The sequence below is a fragment of the Battus philenor genome, unplaced genomic scaffold (genome assembly GCF_028537555.1).
Source record: "Battus philenor isolate CCGP_79_NKW_IND1 unplaced genomic scaffold, ilBatPhil1.0.hap1 SCAF_1, whole genome shotgun sequence".
Taxonomy (NCBI): Eukaryota; Metazoa; Arthropoda; class Insecta; order Lepidoptera; family Papilionidae; genus Battus; species Battus philenor.
The window spans coordinates 18,245,867-18,265,694 of record NW_027181661.1 but is presented as its reverse complement, the minus strand read 5'-3'; positions in this window follow the sequence as shown (position 1 = coordinate 18,265,694).

The window sequence follows — 19,828 nt, the reverse complement described above, 5'->3', positions numbered from 1 at the left end:
CGTTGTTTTAAGAATAGGGCTTACCCTGTACTTTTACATCTAGTATACAATCCTGTATGTCATTATAATTGTTTAAAACTTTTTTTAAATGCCAATGTAAAGATTTATATTTGTAACTATATATATTAAACTCGATACAAGTATTCAGATAGTAATGTAAAAAGGAGGTTGATTAATATCATAATAATTATTCTATATATACAATAAAAAAATTTTGATTGGATCTTATTAAAAATGGCGTCGGTAATAAACCGTTCGTTCGACGTTGGTCCCGATTTGTAATACGAAATGAAAATAAAATAGCTAATGGCCATAGCTAATTTATGGCCATTTCGGAATGTTTCCTTTTATAGTAAAAACCTTTTAAATAAATTAAGAATAATTGAACGAACGAATGAATGAAATCATTTATTAATAATGAATACATTCGTTCATTAGTAACAACGTTCTAATGAATTCTTTACATATCAAATTTATATTCATAATACTGTGATAAAAAAGTTAGATGGATTTGTTTATAAAATGTAAATTCTTTATTTAAACTTCCATTTTCATTCCTTTTAAAGTGATCTCCGTCGGATAAAACACATTTTTGTTAACGTCTTTTCCAGTTCCGAAAACAGTCGGAATAGTCTATTCCTGTACAGCCTTCAGGACCTTCTATTCGGTTTTTACCTCCTCAATCATGTCAAAATGGCGTCCCCGCATTGACTCTTTAGTTTGCTAAACGGATCCAACTCAAGTTTTTAGAAAGAAAAGTTGCGAAGAACAAATGACATCGACAAATCGAGACTTGATACGTTTGAGATAAAAGAAACAAACGCTTGGCAAATGTTACAGACAGTCATACTGATCTAGGAAAACAAATTACTTCCCATCCTTATTCCCTAGAGTTTTAAATGACAATTTCATCTTACTTTTTAATCGCAGGATATAAGAATGATTTTCTATTACCCTGGATCATGCCATAATTTGAAATGACTTTTCTGATTTCGTTCATAATTTTTTTGTTTTATTTTTGAGATTTGAACAAGAAATTTTGACGAAAGCGATGACATTTAAATTTGACGTTTGACAGTTTGCTTTGACGTTCACTAATGTTTCGTATTACTGACCACTATGACAACAACGGTTTGTTTTAAATCATTCTTTTGCGTTTAATTTGAAATTAGGACGAGGATTTGAATTTAGACGCAGTCAGTATTTGTGCTGATTTTGAGGAGCAAATACAGACAAACTACGGCAGTTTGACAGTTTGACATGACGAAATTTAATAATAATTAATAATTTATGTAACATTTAATAATAATTATGTGATCAAGATATGCAGAGATAGATGGTAAACAATAATTATTTTTAATATGTAGTACAGCACGAACTACGACTGACAAATGTCACGTCACTAGTGTAGGACAGAGATAGTGCTCTACGAAGCCGAAATTAGCCGATTGTCTCTTTCCAAAAGTCGATGTGCAATATTTATCGCTGGGTACTGTAATCCGGATTGAAAAATTCTTTTCATTACTATATTATCATTATGTACTATAAATTTTTTTATTAGTATTTGGATAGGGTTAACGAAATATTTATTGACAGCGATATGTACTATATAATATAGAGCTGTAAAAAGAAACTGTAAATTACCGGTTTTTTGTAAAACAGCTCTATAGATATATGTTTTTGTGTCATTACTTGCTATAAAGTAACGCACGGTTATCCGTCAATCTCTTTAGTGGCTGTCAACTTAAGGGCTACCATTCTTGAATTATCATGTGGATGCGAATGGGGACTTGCATTTAGAATTAGCATCCAGGGTCCGAGTTTCTATCAGTCCGATCTAAATCGGCTTAACTCTACCCACGACCGAAAATCACGAGTTGCAACGAACGCTGCCGCTCGTCCATTAGCATTTCGATGCGATCGTAAAGCGAACGCCGCAATGTATCGCATGGTGTTGCTACAAGTCGGAAGCGCGAAGCTCTCGTGTCTGGTTCAACGTCCGACGAAGCTTTTGGCTCATTTGTCATCGGAAAGATAATAGTAAACATTCGTCGAATCGACAATGGGCCATATTCCCACTTTGTTTTATTTAACACGAAGGTTAGGTTGATTTATTTAAGTTATTACAAAAAAATCAACTACGATAATATTTTTTAGTTTCTGTAATTTATTTATTAATATTCTTCAATATTACTTAACTATTTAATAATGTAGTTTACTTATTATATTCATGAATATTTTTTTTTAATATTTGTTGACCAATGACATGGATCACAATCTGTCGTTGGATGCTCACAGTGCAAGACAGGTCATCATGGCCATCTTGAAGGAGGCCTAGGCCTTGCAGTGGGCATCTATATGCTGATATGATAATTGTAATTTACAATGTCTTCTCCAAGGACCAAAATCGGTTACTCTCTCAAATCTATTGTTTACATTTTATTAACTGTAAAATCTCAATAATTAATATTTACATAATTTTGTACAATTTTTAAATTTTTATTTCATCACTAACTGTGCCCGCGACTTCGCATGGAAATTAACAAAAAATATCTAGCTTGTTAAGTCTTTTCTTATTTAAGATTTTTTTTAAATAAAATTGGCCTAGTTACTTTTTATCTACCTGCCAGAAAAGTGCAGTCAAAATCGGTCCACTATTTCAGTGATTAGTCTGAACAAACAGATAGAATTTTTGTTTAAATGTAATTTTTGTATATGTACCGTAGATATATTAAAATGGACGAATATTAGAGTATATTTTAATATAAGAAATATACACTCCAATTTTATTTATTTATATAAATAATGAAAATTACACTTGTATCAAAAACCTTAAGCTTTAAATTTAAATAAAGAAATGAATATTTTATCTGTATATATATAAATCAAAGATTTTTCTGTAGTACAAAGATCTATCGAAAACCATAAAATTATTGGACCTTATAAAAATCGAATCAAAATTGAAAATAAAATGTTTAAATCAAAAACCAATTTATATTTTATAGCAAGGCTATTTATATTTTATATGGATTCAATGCATAGCAAATGTGAACAGAAGGCTTTAGAATCCTTTTCGGCGTATTTTCACATACATATTTTTGTTTAAATATCTGAAAAATGGTCGTAGGACGCGATTTCGATTCCCGGGATAATAATAATAAATAAAATTGAATATAAAGCTATATTTCATTTCATATCAGTAACATTAAATTAGTAATTTTAATTTTTAGATAATAATTTTGTACTAAGTTTGTATGGACCTCCTGAGGATAAAAGCCTTTTCCAAATGTTTCCATTCTTCTCTATCCTTGGCAACTTGGAGCCACCCGTCATCTACCGTAGCCAAGACCTCGTCAGCCCATTTGGCATTGTCTGCCTCTTACTCTGGTACCTTCATTTCACCCTCCGATACCCGGGATACAATCACATAAAACACAGTTTGTGCATTACTCATATAGTATTGCCACTGCTCACAAATAAATGTCTAGAGGATGGTCAGCAGCTTTCTCTACCATAATACTCTGCTATCACCACATCGTCTTCCAAGTGTCAATTGTGGTATATCCTCCTTTAGATATTTTTAGAGGGACCTTTATGGCTTATTTCTACACCTCTTTCCTTCTTCTTTTATACCCCACATATTCTTTTATTGCTTCCATATTGTTTTATTTCTCACATATTCTTTTATTCCTCACATATTCTTTTATTCCTCACATATTCTTTGTCCCGTTCATACCTCTCCTCTCTTAGGTATTATATTTTCTATATAACTTTATTTTTGCCATTTTTTTACTTTATTGTAGATTATGCATTTATTTCAGATGTTCTAAACCTGCTGGTCCATGGTCATACTCCAGAATCTTTAGAACCCGACTGCTATCTGTACTGATCGTTCCACGTGCATGTGTCATGATATACCAATCACCTGAGCTATGTCGCTTTCTTTCTTTCTCGAGGTATACCACCATTTCTAATTTGATCATAGCTGGTTGAGTGATTATAAAATTGCCAAGGAGGCCTAGATATCGGGAAAATCCCCACGATCATATTGTATAAAATAAATAGATATGGTAGTAAATAGTAAATAAATTCTATATATAATGTATTGTGATTGTCAAAATTAAAACGCAGTGATATTTTAGTTATGATTGTGGGAGATGAATAGAGATATGTGAAAGATATAGAATAATAGAATTTCAAAGCAAGAAATAAAAAGAATAGAAGAAGAAATTGTAAGAAGGTTAACAATGTATATATTACATATGTAGGGGTGAGATGTCCTTAAAGAGGTAGGCCATTAAAAAGGAGTCCAGAGAGGAAGACCACGTTTCAGTGGCGTAAGCTATCACTGATAACAAATATTGTCCGAAGAGCCTTATCTTGATGCACCCAGAGATTTGGACTAGGTGTTCCGTATATATTTCCTTTTCTTTTTTTCTATCTGTTGATCTATTTCTATAATGTCTTTGATGCTATTAGAAAGACTTGAAAACTACCAAGTTATATATTAGGGGGACCGAAAAGTAATGTTGTTTCTGTCGACATATATAAAAAAACCAATTCGTTAGCGCTCCGGCATTGATTTTGTATACTAGATGACAAAAGACTGTTGACAAAGGTGAATATATTGTTGATTAGAAATAAAAACTCGTTAAAAAAAGTTGTCGTGTGAATTTAACTTGAATCGACATTACTTTCCGATACCTTAATAGATAGAAAATAATGATGCAGATAGGTTGTTTCATATCTCAGATGTTCGCATTATAAAAGTGTTTTCAAAACGCTGAAGTTGTAAGGATTTGGACAGAATGTCTTGAACTTGTGCGTCTTGTAAGAAAGGAAATGGATGGACTAATCAATTTTTCAATATAATTGCGTTAGTTTTTGGGTTTCATCTACAGGACATTGGCTTACCTTTTAGATAACTAAAAGAACCAATTGAAGGTGGCGTATTTTTATCATCGTATTTTTGTTTAAATATATAATTATATGGTAACTTTTTTTTATAAAAACGATGAAAGGAATATAAATGAAACAGGATTGTGTTCGTTCATGCATGAACTACTTGTGACTCCATATGCAATAATCGTATGTCATTGTTATGGCACATAAAGCAGCGATGGCAGCCATAGCTGCCTGTGTTTAAAAATGCTCGTTAACTGCGTGATTTTATCGGTTCGCATTCAACAGAAGTTTGTCGGAATTGACCTGTTAACATTCCATTACTACTACCATTTTTATTTCAGCACTTCGAGTCGTTTAATAAACCATTTATATATTTGATAGTGTCATTAACAACGGATGATGAATTCAAAAAGTGAAGAATAAAATATTTTGTAAAATAATTTAGGAAAGAAAGCAGCAAGATAGAAAATTTAATAAAAAATATTTATACCCGAAAGGTAATGCCTTTGCCACATTTGAGAGTGGAAATTAAAAAAAAATAGGTTAGGAAAACTATTCAGTTTTTTCTTCTTTTATCTAGAATTTAACAAAAACATATCATCATTCTCAGTTTCTCGAGATGGTCTATGGCAAGTTCACTGTTGATCAAATGACTATCTATCGGGGTATGATCGAAATTCCTCTATGAGGTCGAGAATGAAAGTAAACCGAAAGCACAAGCAGCAAATAACCAAGTTGAAGTCGCAGTAAGTGAGTCGGAACTTTCTGAACAGATGGCAGCTGGAACCTTGGGGGTCTGGAGTAGAATCCTCGTACAGGATGAATAGGTACCTACTTACTTTCGTTGCAATACCCTGAAGCCCACCCAACGGTTTCTAAATAATCTATGGTACAGATATCAAATATCTTTTACCTAGAACATAATGTATCATGACACATTGTACGCCACCTTTCTCTTTAGTACTTCAATCTAATTGAATCGTAAATACGGTGGTGTTTTTTATTTAATTTTAAATGATGACGTATACAAGTAATTATGCGATGTGAAATATCCTCTGTCTGTTTGCCCAGCAGTGGGAAACTTACAAGGCTAATTTATACAGCCGACGCATTTCTGCATAAATGAATATAAATCAATACACACGAGACAGTTGGTCCAATAGATCTAATAAATAATTCTAAATGCCGCAAAAAACATCAGCGTCAGTGTTGTCATATCTACATTATCTGTGTCATGAATCAATGTTTTCGGATTTTAAATGTAAATATAATTAATCTGTGGTCAATTTATACGCTCTATTCTCACCCGATCCGATAAATACTATAAATAGATCGGACGCGTCACGTCGGCTTATATTGACAGTTGGAACGTTATGTTTTTGCAAAAAAAATTAAAAATGTACCTTTATTTAATTGCGTTATGATTATGCAATTTTAGTTTTTGATGTTTTAAATATTATACGTTTCGTCTTAAAAAACCTACCGGTCCTCTTGCAACTTCATTTGGGAAAGGTATGTTCAGCAGTGGACTTGGAAATTAAATTAAGAATGACGAAACCACCGGAGAGAGAATTTTAAGCCTATTGAAAGTTGATGAAGGCCTATGACTAGTAAACGCCGTACGGTTGAAAGAAAAGAAGAAAGAAAGTGGATTTATTGATGGCTTATTTAATATTACAGGCAAGATGTTATTAGAGTATCCAGTAGTTCGATTTTTGAATATTTGTAGCTGTTGTAACGTTATTAAAGACGGAACTTATTAAAAAATATAATATTGAAATATACTTGCCCAATGATGAATAAATAATTAATAATAATCACAAATCGAACAATGACAACATTTAAATCCATGAATGTATCCCCACCACGACATCAAATTCTTCCCCGGGCACGCAATTGCTGGCATGAATTTAAATCCTAGATATAATTAATCGAATCGCTAAACGAGTCGGCCACATTCACTAAAATCGATTAGGTCAAGGGTCGCAACGAGAAAAGGACGGCTATATATCTCCGCGTTGCACTGCGAAATTCCATTCGAAACGGCAAAGCACGCCTCCAACGTTAGACAGAGATGGAAATAATACTGAGGAAATGTTGCCATTGTGGTGACCTGGTACATTAAATTAGACTTTATTCGCACTCGTTAAAGTTGAATTTGCAATTATAGTATTAAAGTCACGATTTCGCTTAGCCGTCCTAACACCAGCGGTACACTTTATTGTTGCTATTCATGTACATGTTACCTAAAGAAATAGTTATATAAAATATTTGCGCAGCTGGTGTCTGTTATGATATACGAACAGTTGAAGCAATCGATTTCTTTGTTTAATATAAATTAGATAAATACATTTTAAATTATCTGTAATTATTTCAGAGCAGTTAGTGGATTACAACGTTAGTAACATTAGAACTGTTAAGAGGGATGAAAAAGTTTTTTTCTTCTTTTTCTTTATAAACCTATGGACGCCCACCGCTGGGCATAGGCCTGCGCTACCTTAACTATGTCGGTCCCCCCACTAGGTAAACCAAACTGCCGTCGGTTGCACGCAATTCTTCGAACTACATCAATCTTGGTTATTCTGATCTCATTTCTGATTCGATCTCGCAGCGAAATTCCAAGCATGGCCCTCTCCATCGCTCTGTGGTTGATCTGCAGCCTTCTTATGTAGCCCGTCGTAAGTGACCACGTCTCGGATCCGTATTTCATCACCGGCAACACACATAAATCAAAGACCTTCGTCTTCAAACATTGTGTTATAAGAAAATTTACAAGCTATGAAAAATGCTTTGATTTTAACGTATGTAATAAAATATAAGATTTTTTCAGCAACAGAAATACGTGTATAAATAAATAGATATACAGAATTATTTGGTAACATATATCAGCAGAAATTTTATATATATTTCCATCATTCTGTATGTAGAGACGATGCTGAAGTCTGAATTATATTTTTTCTATTGGAATGCGACATGCCAATTGCTTATGATAGTACAGTCAATGACAGACAGTAAATAATTACTAATTTTAATACCGATAGATTTACTCCTTTAAAGATATTTCATCTATTATGAATCACTCTGTATATTTGAATTTATTAGAAAAAGAAATAACTTCCCTGTACGTTTATTGAAAAAAATAAGACTAATTATATAATCTATAAGGGCGTAACTTAAAGATTCTAAATTTAAATTTATAAAAAAAAATACAATATGTCTACGACACAGAGCTCTTTATCACGAACGAAATGTCAAACGCATTGCCCTTGCGCGGCGACGTCCACAGATAATATAACGGGCACTTGTGGCTTATAATCAGTCAAAATCGATAGAGGCCTGATGTGGTCCAAAACCGGACTGTTTGCATAAGATATACTCGCTGATAAAGACCGCCTGTAAGGAAAACATGAATGTCTCACGTTTTAAACGAACTAAACATTCACTAATATCAACATGACAAAGAAAATTTTAACAATATTCGTATAGTTCTTCCAAATTCAAATATTGAAAATGTAATTAGTTTTAACAGTGTATAAATAATATTAAAATATAAGCTTTAATTTAAAATTATTACATTACAATTATATTTTATTTATATTACATATTTTATATATATTTAATATTAACGCTTTTAATGCATACACAATAAACCTAAGTTAGCTAGTGCAGTATATACGTATAGAATGATGGATAATAGATGTGAAATATTTATTATTTATTGGTTTCACAAATGTTAAACAACGTAATGATAACATACAATAAAAATAGTTAATATATTTCGAATTATTAAATTTTAAAATTAATATTGTTTACTAACTGTCCGTGTAAATTTTTGTAGTGTCAGAAGTAATTAAAATTTCGCATTAGAAAAGAAAAAAAAATCTAATACATATTTCGGAGTGATCATTTTTATAATTATTCTTATAAATGTGAATTTAACGAAATAGAAATGACTACATTATATTTTTTTTATTTAAATTGTTACAGTTACAATTATTAAAAGGCGTATGTTTATAATCTGCGGTAACAAAAATGGCGGGAACGAAGCCATAGTTGACATGATTATAATAACCTCAAATTATGTTTGCGTAAATATAAAACCAAGTGAAATGACGAAATACTTTTCTATGAGGCTGAACGCGGCTTAGATTCTATCTAGAGGCGAGGTATCGATAAGAGAAAGGTCCCCGAGATGCAACTGTGAGATATAACTGGAGACTCGGGCGTTTGCTTCGCAATCCCAGATAATAAACGCACCTGCTCTCTCGAGATGACGTCACGGCTTCAACATAAATGCAAATTTCGACAGTTAAAGGTGATTTTCACTACTGAAAAAAGTTCATCTATTTGTATAAATCAGGAAAAGTTTGAAAAGTTTTAGTTTACACTTTTAAAACTGGAGAAAAGAGCCATCCGCTAAGTATTTATAACGTAAATATAAATTAGAAATATTTAACTAAAGTAAGTTAACTGTTTTTATAAGCAAGCTTTATTTTAGATTATTTATAAAGATTGACGACTGCGTAAAAATAATTGTTTTGTATTTTGACCTAAATTGTCAAAGAATCCAATGGAATACCAACTTTATCACCTACAAGACGGCAAAACGTCATCGACGATAATTTTACATATTTTTTAATTAAATATAATAAATAAAAACAAATACGTATAGTAATTTCATATAAAAATCGAAGGAACTTTTTATATGTCATTTATTTTGTATAAACTCTCCCGCTATTGTTATGCGTATAATTAAAAATCTAAACAAAAATTATTTTGGTATTTCAAAAATAAGCTGTTAAAAAAAAACAATAATAAAGGAAATGTTTTTCATAAACCTTCCTGGTAATATAGTTTTTTAATCTTCTGATTCTTCGATGCATCAAATTTGAAACTGCGTATCAAATTCATAGGCGAATAAAACTCGGTTAATATTCTTGTTAAAACAAACTATTACATTAACACGGTAATTCTTTCGGTTTGTTCGTTTGTAACGTAATTGTGATGGTCATTAAAACTACTGTCATACCTCGTCACTGTCCGTGTTTATCGTTCTAATGGTCATCGTTCGTTTATTTCCTCTCTTTAATAAAATGGCATTTCTTTTTTCAAACAGATATTAATATATGTTTTGACAGCATTAATATGCAAAAAAAAGTTATATTTTTGTCTATGTGTCTCTGTGTAAAAGATTCCGTTCACATTCCATTTCATTGTTTCAATATTATCCATACATGATGAACTTGAAGCCTACACTGATATCAGTTTAATACGTAGCATCAAACTCCCTTGAGAGACCTTGTATTTTTTTAACCGTGTTTCCCCCTTTTCGGGCGCTTCTTACTAAATCATTATTTACTTATGATTCATTCATTATTTTTGTTCTTCCATCCTTCACAATTTTCACAAGAGAGACAACTTTTTTAACTCTCTGGTCACTTTTCCTGGAACTTTCTGTATATTGACAGCAGTTTTATTGGCTGTGGTGCTTTGGGAAGCAGGGCCTGGAAGTGACTGGTTTAAAATTATGCTCTTGTATCACCGAAATGTCGTTAATAAGAAGAGATTCTATTAACGAATGCTGTATGAAGTAAGCAATTTTTTTTCGATAGGCTCTGTTGGTATTGATTCTAGTTTAATAAGTCAGAGAGTGTTTTCACTGTCCTACTTCGACCATAGAGGTGTTATCACAGCTAACACAGATTGGTCGTGAACATCCGTATTAAAAGTATTTGCCGTTCAGCTGAGTTGAATTAAATGCGAGGGTAAGTCTCACGTTTAAGGCAGGCGAGATGGGAGACAGACCGGAAGGTTAAATTTTAAACACGCGTCGATCCTAGACCTTATTTGTAGGGTGTCAAAATCTAGTTTTTCCCGGGACTCAAAAAATCCCGGTATCGATGACAAATAGAGAATGCACGCCCAAAAGTAAACGTGTCCGCGTTATCAGTACAGTGTATGCATCTTTTTTGACACGATTCTTTATCTTGTCAATTATCTAATCAACATTTCTGCAGCTCGCCGACGTATAGTTAGATAAAGACCGAAAAAAAATAGAGTCTTTTCGCGAACCCTACCCATGTTTGCTAACCTACATACTCGTATCGTATAATTATTTTTAACCATGCCCCGCAAAGCTAACCACGGGTGGTATTTTTATATTATGTTTAAACTAATCATCAATTACCAATGTATATTCAAGAATATGGTAGAGTATAGCTCTCTTATTATCTGTTGATGTATGCTGTTACCCTGAGGGCTTTTACAGCTTCATCAGAGGTGAGTTCACGGAGCGGAAGGGTCCGTGAACTTAGAAACTCGCACGTTAACCGCTCTACCTGAGTAGAGTTGTGTAGTGTTGATGTTGTATGCCTTGGGACAGCAGCGTGGACCACAGGCGAGCCAAGGAGGGACCCGGATCAAAACTGGGTTCGCCCACGCTGTTCGCTGTTAGAGAACGACCACCCGCTCCCGGGTGTTGTGATAAAGCCTAGCTGCAGACTTCTGCCGGGGTCCTAGTGCCCTCTTACAGTCCCCGACCAACCAGCTGCAAGGAAACAGGATCTAGTGGTATCGCTTTAGTAAAATGCTACTTAGAAAATACAATACATGTCAGCGCTCTTCTGCTAAAGACAACTGCATTTTCCGTTTCCTAGTTGCTTTGAACTGTTCTGAAAAACGAAGCTATTTACGAAGATGGTATCGGCAAAAGAGAGGCAAGAGAGATTGTTCTAATGGTTACCTTCGTAAGGCACTTAAAGAATATTTAAAGAATATTCATTAAATGTCTTTCTATAATAATAAATGTAGAACAAAATATTTTTAAATGAAAGCTAAAACTTTTTTTTAAGAATCATCTGACGTTTGAATCGTATCATTGCGCTGGCCAGTTGTAATTACAAACTGTTCTTTTTTCAAAATTCTTAACGAACATTCTTGCATATTTTTTTTGGTTTGCATTGTGTTATTGCACTAAAAATATCACATTATATATATTAGGGGGACCGGAAAGTATTGTCGCTGTAGTTAAATTCACACATCATTTTTATTTATATTCAACAATATATTCATCTTCGTTGTCAACAACCTTTTGACATCTAATATACAAATCAATTCCGGAGCGGTAACAAAGTAATCGGTTTTTTTCTGTAAAATATGTCGACAGAAACGAAATTACTTTCCGGTCCCCCTAATAATAACATTAACTTGATAAATTTGAAACATATTTTATTAATATATAAATATATAATAACTTGGGAAGCGTTCTGGATGTGTAAGTGAAAGGAAAGAGACCAAGGAGAGGTCCTGGGCAGCCAGCATTCAGCGACTTCCGGACCCTTAATTCGTCTTTAGGAGCTGCAATAGCAACTTTTTAAAAATAAAAAACAACTTAAAACCGTCTGTGCTTTAACATAAAAGGAAGCCTTTAAAATTCAATGTTCTTATTTATTAAGACACAACTTATAGAAAGTAGAAAGAAAACGTTCATCAGTGTAAGTATAATCTCACAAATAATATGAAAAATAAAAACAAATGTTGTCGTAAAAAAAGTTATCTAGATGGAGTATTGCTGAAGAGATTTGCTACCAATCGCTGAAGCCATTAGAATCATTGTTGCATAGCATTTTGTGCACATAAGCCCGTGTTTCCTGATGCAAGCGATATCTCCGTACGAACACGATACGAATTATGATAGCATAGGTATCGTTCATAAACGAATCTATTTTTTGGTCACCTATCACCAGCTTATATCATGTTACATCAGCGGCTGGACTGCAGTGAAACGACACAGTGATTATGATTTGTTTTGCCCACAAACCAATCACACGATAATAATACTAAATTCTAATAGCAATACGGTTTAAAATTGTATTGTCGTCTCAAACAGCGACAATCCAAGTCTAGGTTCCCTCCGAGGGGGACCTTTAACACAGTAAGATGGCTGCCCTAAGGCTTCTCAGGGAGCCCTCGAGATTCACTACCTTAATAAGGTTCTATGCTAAGCACCTTACCTCCCTCGAAATATGTAAAGCCTGTCTGAATTGAAGTAAGACATTGTAATATCAATAATGAAAATGAATCCACTAACGACTTTTTACTCATTTCGATCAAACAAAATACAGCAGATCTAACATATCTCGCGAAATTTTATTATATATGCGTATACATATACAAGGATATTATAACTTTTTGACGTGATGACTAAGTTGAGGCTCTCTCGGGAGGCCTAGGGCTCCGCTAACTTAGGTTAGACACCCTCTTTAAGCTGTCGCTTTGAAACTTAGGAATATGTTTGTATCACTTGTAAATTCAGCGATAGTCCGGTTGAATAAAAAATAACATATAAGCGTTATTTAGTTTACTTATCACTTTAAATATATAACAAATATTTTGTCATTAAACGATGTAAATATAGAGTCGTCGAAGCATTATTAGCAAAAATCATGCCTTATAGATATCACCATTCTACTGTACTATATGAGATATTTTCAATGGATATATCATATATTTTATCACACTTTAATGTTATATATATGGTTTAATGTTTAAATACATAAATATGTATTTTTTATAAAAAAAGATCTCTATTTTTTTCTCTTTTTTCAGGCATAAGAATGCTCAAAATATCGCCATAGTGATGCCTCGCGCTGCCTTCGTCCGGCGACTTTTAGTGAACTTGACTATGTCATGTCCACTTAGTAGGGATTCTACCCACGTTAAGGGGGGTTGAAAAGTTTTTTCTTCTTCATTCAGCTTTTTAAAAATAAAAAAAAACAACTTAAAACCGTCTGAGTTTTAACTAAAACTTTGAAGTTCAATGTTCAATTTTATTAATTAATTATTAATTAATTTAATTAACGGAACGAATATATCAGAGGTTCGTTTAAGGTAGCTCCGATCCCCAGCAAATTACAGGAAAATAGATTGCGATGGTATGGCCACATTCAACGAAAACCAGATGACCACGTGGTAAAAACTGCCTTAAGCCTCCCAGAATTCCCAAGAGTGAGAAGGCGTCCAAAAGCTACGTGGTGGTCTAATATCGGAAAGGAACTGGAAACCCTTCAACTTGATACAGAGACAACCCAGGATAGAGTGGCTGACGCAAATTGATAAGGAGACCCGACCCCAAATAAAGGGTAAAGGGTAGGAAGAAGAGAGAGAGAGAGAAATTCAGCTGATGGATGCTCCCCCCCTTTCCACGCGTCTATCAACTGCAATCGCTTGCACTAGCGATGTGGCTCCCCCAGTGGCAATTCTTTGAGCAATTTTTATTGAATTTGGTTCTTTGGTCAAATCTCACGAGAAGAAATCTGAATTTAAGAAGGTAAATGTCTATTTTTATTATCTATCTCTTATATCTTCAAGCCATTATATATGCAAGTATTAAGTATTATAAATAAATAGGTATATCCTCGATATTTCTCTACGGGATAAATCATGAATAATTGGTTCCGTAGAATTACTTCACTTGACTTATTGGTGAGTGGGAATATCAGTGTTTAAGTCATATAACTGATGACCACTGGCGCCTGGATCCTGGGGTGATTACCACAGAACTGCTAGTGTAGTGAACAGATGATATAGAGTAAGAAAAGGACCAATATTTAGCCACTTCTGCACATGCAGTGGTGGTCGTGCAATGAAATGCACCGCCCGCCAGCCCGCTGATAAATGCGTATGCGGCAAACAATGCGAATCACATAACCGCCACCGCCAAATTACTCAACACGTGTTTCACCCCTCCACGGGGCATCTTCAGGAGTTATGTTACACCGATTAGTGCCAAACACAGAGTATGTAATATATGTGATATATGAGACATATTATGTTACAATAGATCGAGAGTCATAAATAGGTATACATTACAAAAACACTATGTTTAATCATACGTCGCATTTCATTGAAACGTAACAGATAGAAACTTAAAAGCGTTGTGGTAACTTTTATTGCAAATAAACGGGTCTCGTGTCGGCGCGTACGCAGTGCAATTGCATACAGTTTGTCAACTGCAATTTCATTATCTCAATAGACACCTGCTCGGAATGCCTTTGAGCTGATATTATTGCGTGAGATTTTGAGATGAACTTTTTGTTGATCGAATTGTTTCTCAAATGGGATTCGCTGATTTCGTGGTATGCAGGAAAAAGAGTAAAGCTAGTCTAAGACATTTTAAGTAACTAAGTTGGAGGAATTTCAAGCGAGACTAATATTTATCTTAAGAAGCCACCGAACTCTTAGATTGTTTCAGTGAACGTTCCATTGTGTGAATAAAGCTCAAGAGGTATTTTTTTAATAATTCTAATTAGTATCGCTAGTGTTTTGTTTATAACATATTTTTTCGCGTTTACTAGGAGCAGACAGTTTGCCGCTATTTGCTGCTGATCTTTCTTCTCCCCGCTGCGAGTCCCGACAGCGTATTATCGTTATTTACAATTTCTCTTATGGGTAAATACAGCGAAAGTTTTTACTTAATTATCCATTAATTGGTACATTATATTATTTCAAGTCGCTGCCCAAGCGCTACGGACAGTTAAATGCCTTGAAATTTAGGACAATATGCCTGGCTAACTCATCAAAAGATTTTGCTGTAGATTTTTTCTTGGGGTCCGGTAAGTTGAATGGAGGTATATTAAGGTTTTCACATGTCACGTGGTTACGTCTTTTGGATTCGAATCGGGAGCAGTTTCTAAGTAAGTGGTGAAAAAGTCTGTACTGTTCAGCCGTCTGTGGTAGCTATCATCACTGCCACTTCGGGAAGCGTCATCGATGGTAGAAGTGGTGGAAGAAACTCCAGTAACGCTTCCATGATCGAGCTGGCGTGCGGGTTGGCGTCTCATTTAATCAATTTTTTTGTCAAGAAAAAATGTTACCGGTCATCAGGTATTTGTAACTTTGATACCGAGGTGATGAAGTGGTGAAACTAGACATAGATCTTTCTAGAACCTGATTTTGAGGGTACTTTATTTGACCAAAGTTAGTACTAAGTACTTTCACTTTTTTGAACTTAAGCAACCTAATAACTAACATTTCCGTGGCGGTATATATATACAGCGCATAGAAAAGTGGGTGAAAATCTAAATGAAATAAATAACAGAAGAAGTGACATCACACAAACACATTAAAAATAGAAGAAGAAAAATACTGCGCACGGTACCTGGCAGTTTTATCTATACATACGAAAATGGACTCTCTCTATCTCTTTTTAAACTTTCAGGAAACGAACCTGCGACCTCGAATCTAAAGTCATAAACTCTAGCTACAGTCCTATTGGTGTAGTGTTCACTTTGCTTTATTGTGCAACAATTCAAATGTCACGCATTCAGGATAACTCAGTGAAATTGCTGCACTAAATTGTTATGATTAATTCGTACAAATACATTAAACGGATAATAATCAAGTCAATACTAAATCATTGCGCACAGAAGAATGATCACAATCAATATATGTTACTAGTAACACTTGAAAAACTTAACATATCTTACACGGGTATAAGCGTATACATATATAAAGTCGAACGGCATATCCTAGATTTTACTGTTCTTAGTTTTAAATGTACAATTAAAAGTGATATTATTAAATATATCTTATAGCATTCAATGGTTTTTAGTTCATTAAACGTGTTATATTTTAGCAATGTATTAAAAAGTTCAAATCCAAACAAATCTATAATTTCAAAAAATAAAGATAAAGATAAAAATAAAAAATACAGGTTTGAAAATGAAAATGTACCTAGCCACCTAAGAGTAAAAAGATGAGGAAAGGAAGGCGATTAAAGTAAGAAGGAATGGAAGAACAAAAATTGCAAGATATTGTGAAGGATAAAAGGAAAGAATAAAATAAATTGAGAAGTATGAAAGTGAGTGTCGAATAAAGATAAAACTCTGAAAAAATTATGTGTAAATAAAGTTCCTGTTCCAAACTAGATAGGGTATACGAGAGGCTCCCAATAGCGGGGGCCATAAAAAAAAGTGTTATACCAAGTTTGTTGTCTGATTTACATGGTTAATATTATAATGTAACTGTTGAGTTTCTTTCCGGATCTTTCTAGTATATCAGTATTCAGTCGGCGATAGCTTACATATATGTTAAAGTAATCGACGATTTAAAAGTTCATGGGAGTGAACTCGAGTAATGACACACGGCACTGAAACGTGGTTTCTCATTTCAGGACTTTTCTTCTTTTTTTTCAACAAATAGATGCCCACTGGAAGGCATAAACTTCCTCCTAAGATGGACACTAGAACCAGTTCTGCGCTGCCCTGATTCAGCGAACTCCCTCTACCTTTATTATGTCACTGGTCCACCTTCTGAGGAGCCTACTTTAAGCCACTTCGACCAGCTCGTGATCACCACTCCAGATAAGAGCAATGTATAAGCTATCACGTCTTGGATCCATATGTCATCACTGGCAACACACTTTGGTCAAAGACAAAAACTAACCCAAATATTACTTCAATTCGATATGTAAATAATTAATATTAAAATATTTTGTATTTTTAATTAATATTTCGAGTTGATAAAACTGCAAAATATTTTACTATGGATGGTTTATATGAATAAAAAAAATAAATTATCTTTGGACGTATGCAATATAATAGAGTAAATAATTTCTACATGGCTATGGAATATTGAAGTAAAAAGCGCTTTTAAATATGGCGACAAATAATGAAGAATACACTTCGAGACGCTTACATATACTCATGTTATTGTGCCAGACAATCGGGATATCGTGCACTGTAAATGTACCTTCAGGTATCCTTGCATCAGGTACCACTGGCAACATGATATGTATTGTTATACTATTCATAGTGCTTGGCATACCGCTAATCTATATGGAATTCGTGGTGAGCCAATTTACTGGCAGAGATTGCCTTGGAGTTTGGACGATACGGAAATGTCTCTCCCACATCGGCTACTTGCAAATAATTTGGCAAATTATGTATGTGATCTACAATCATAATATCATATCGTTTTTATTGCATTATTTCTTGATTAGTTTCGAGAAGCCTGTACCGTATTTTGTTTGCGGACCTTGGGCAAGTGAAGACTGCAATATACTTCTTAGAAATTACACAGTAAACGAGGATTGTATAAAAAGGAAGGTCAGCTTGAATTATTGTGATCAACTCTATACAACCTACCCCGAATATCAATATTGGAGATATTACATGTTGGATTTGAGAAGTAAAGACGTATTTAAAATAGTATGGAGGGTTTGTCTCGCTTCTGCTCTAGCATGCGCTATAATATTCCTTAGTTGTTTTAAAAGAATGAAATCATTGAAATTCTTCTTAAATTTCCTAGCACTGTATCCTATATTTGTATATACAGTGTTTTTAACAGGTTCGATGCTACAAAAGGGTGTAGTTGTTGAATACGAGGACATTTTGGATTTAGATTTTAGTAATTTCACAAAAAAGTTTCGCATTTCCAACTTGATTCAGCAGGTTGTTTTCGCTTTATCAATTGGATCAGGTATTACATTTAATTTCGCTTCCTGTACGCATTTCCGTTCACCTTGCTACTCTTACGTTGTTATATGTGTGGTTATCACAACTGGTTTCATCATCTTAACTACCTGTACTACAGCTATGATGTATTGTCCTTATGCTTATCATTATAATTCTAAACCTGAATTTATAATCAAGGCGCAGATGACGTTGCTATTCGAGAAATTTCCAAGACTCCTCCGATACTATAGCAACAGCTCCTTCTGGCTTCCTCTTGTTTTCAGTTCCAACGCTATCATTGGTCTTAACACTAACATTATAACATTCTATAACCTACTAGAAATGGCACGTAGGAGGAATTCTAAACTTGAAAAATATCCTGGTCTCGTATGTTTGTTTTCTGTTACAGTTTTATTTGTAATAACTATACCGTTGCTGTCCAAATACGGAGTTAATATAGTGCTTGTCATCTGTAGGACATATTTGAATTTACTTTCGACGTTTATTGCTGTGATTGAATGTTTTGTTTTCATTGTTCTATACGGTTTGCATAGGTTTGAAGAAGATATACACTTTATGCAAGGCGTCCAACCTTCATTCTTTATAAAGATCGCTTCGCTATTATCTATTCCTATACTTTTATATGCGTTTTATTACGAACTTCGTCACCGTTGGTACAGTTACTCTTTGATCGATGTAATTGGTCGCTATTTATTGTTGGCATCGATTTCCTATATCATACTTGGAATATTACTTCACCTAGTTGTAGCGGGTTTAAAAAAGCAATTCCGTGAGGTCCTCCGAGCTGATTCCAGTTGGGGTCCAGCGAACGAAGTTCTGCAGCGAAGCAGAGGTATGTTCACGGCCCAGGCCATGACAAAGGAGTACATGTACAGGCAGTATCACCTCCAGGCCGGTATAATAGCGAGACAGAGAAAGGCGAATGCTCGATGCAATATTTCTAATGTTGAAAGCGATATGAACATATGATTTTTTTTAAATAAACTAATGATATTTGAAACGCTTTTATTTCTCATGTTCATTACTGTTATTAATTTATTTATCTAATATTTAAAATTCTCGTGTCACGATGTACTTTTCGTGAATATTAGCGCCCATATCGGCCAGGGCAGAGAATCCCACAACATCTTTTTTTCATACCCCTAAATGTTAAGGGTAGTCCAACCCTAATTTTTATTTTTATTTTTTAGACAATATTTTATTTTGTTTTATGATATAACATACAAAAATACATACAACCCTAAATTTTCAACCCTCTACGATAAACCTTTATTATTTTTATATAATATTTTATATTTATTTGTATATAACGAACATGTCAAAACAACGTTTGCGGGATCAACTAGTTTATTATATTATAGTAGATCCAGTATAAATATCAAAAAAGTATCCTTTTCTTAATAATTCCCCTATTTGGGGCGACTTGTTTCCCCTTTTTTATTTTTTTT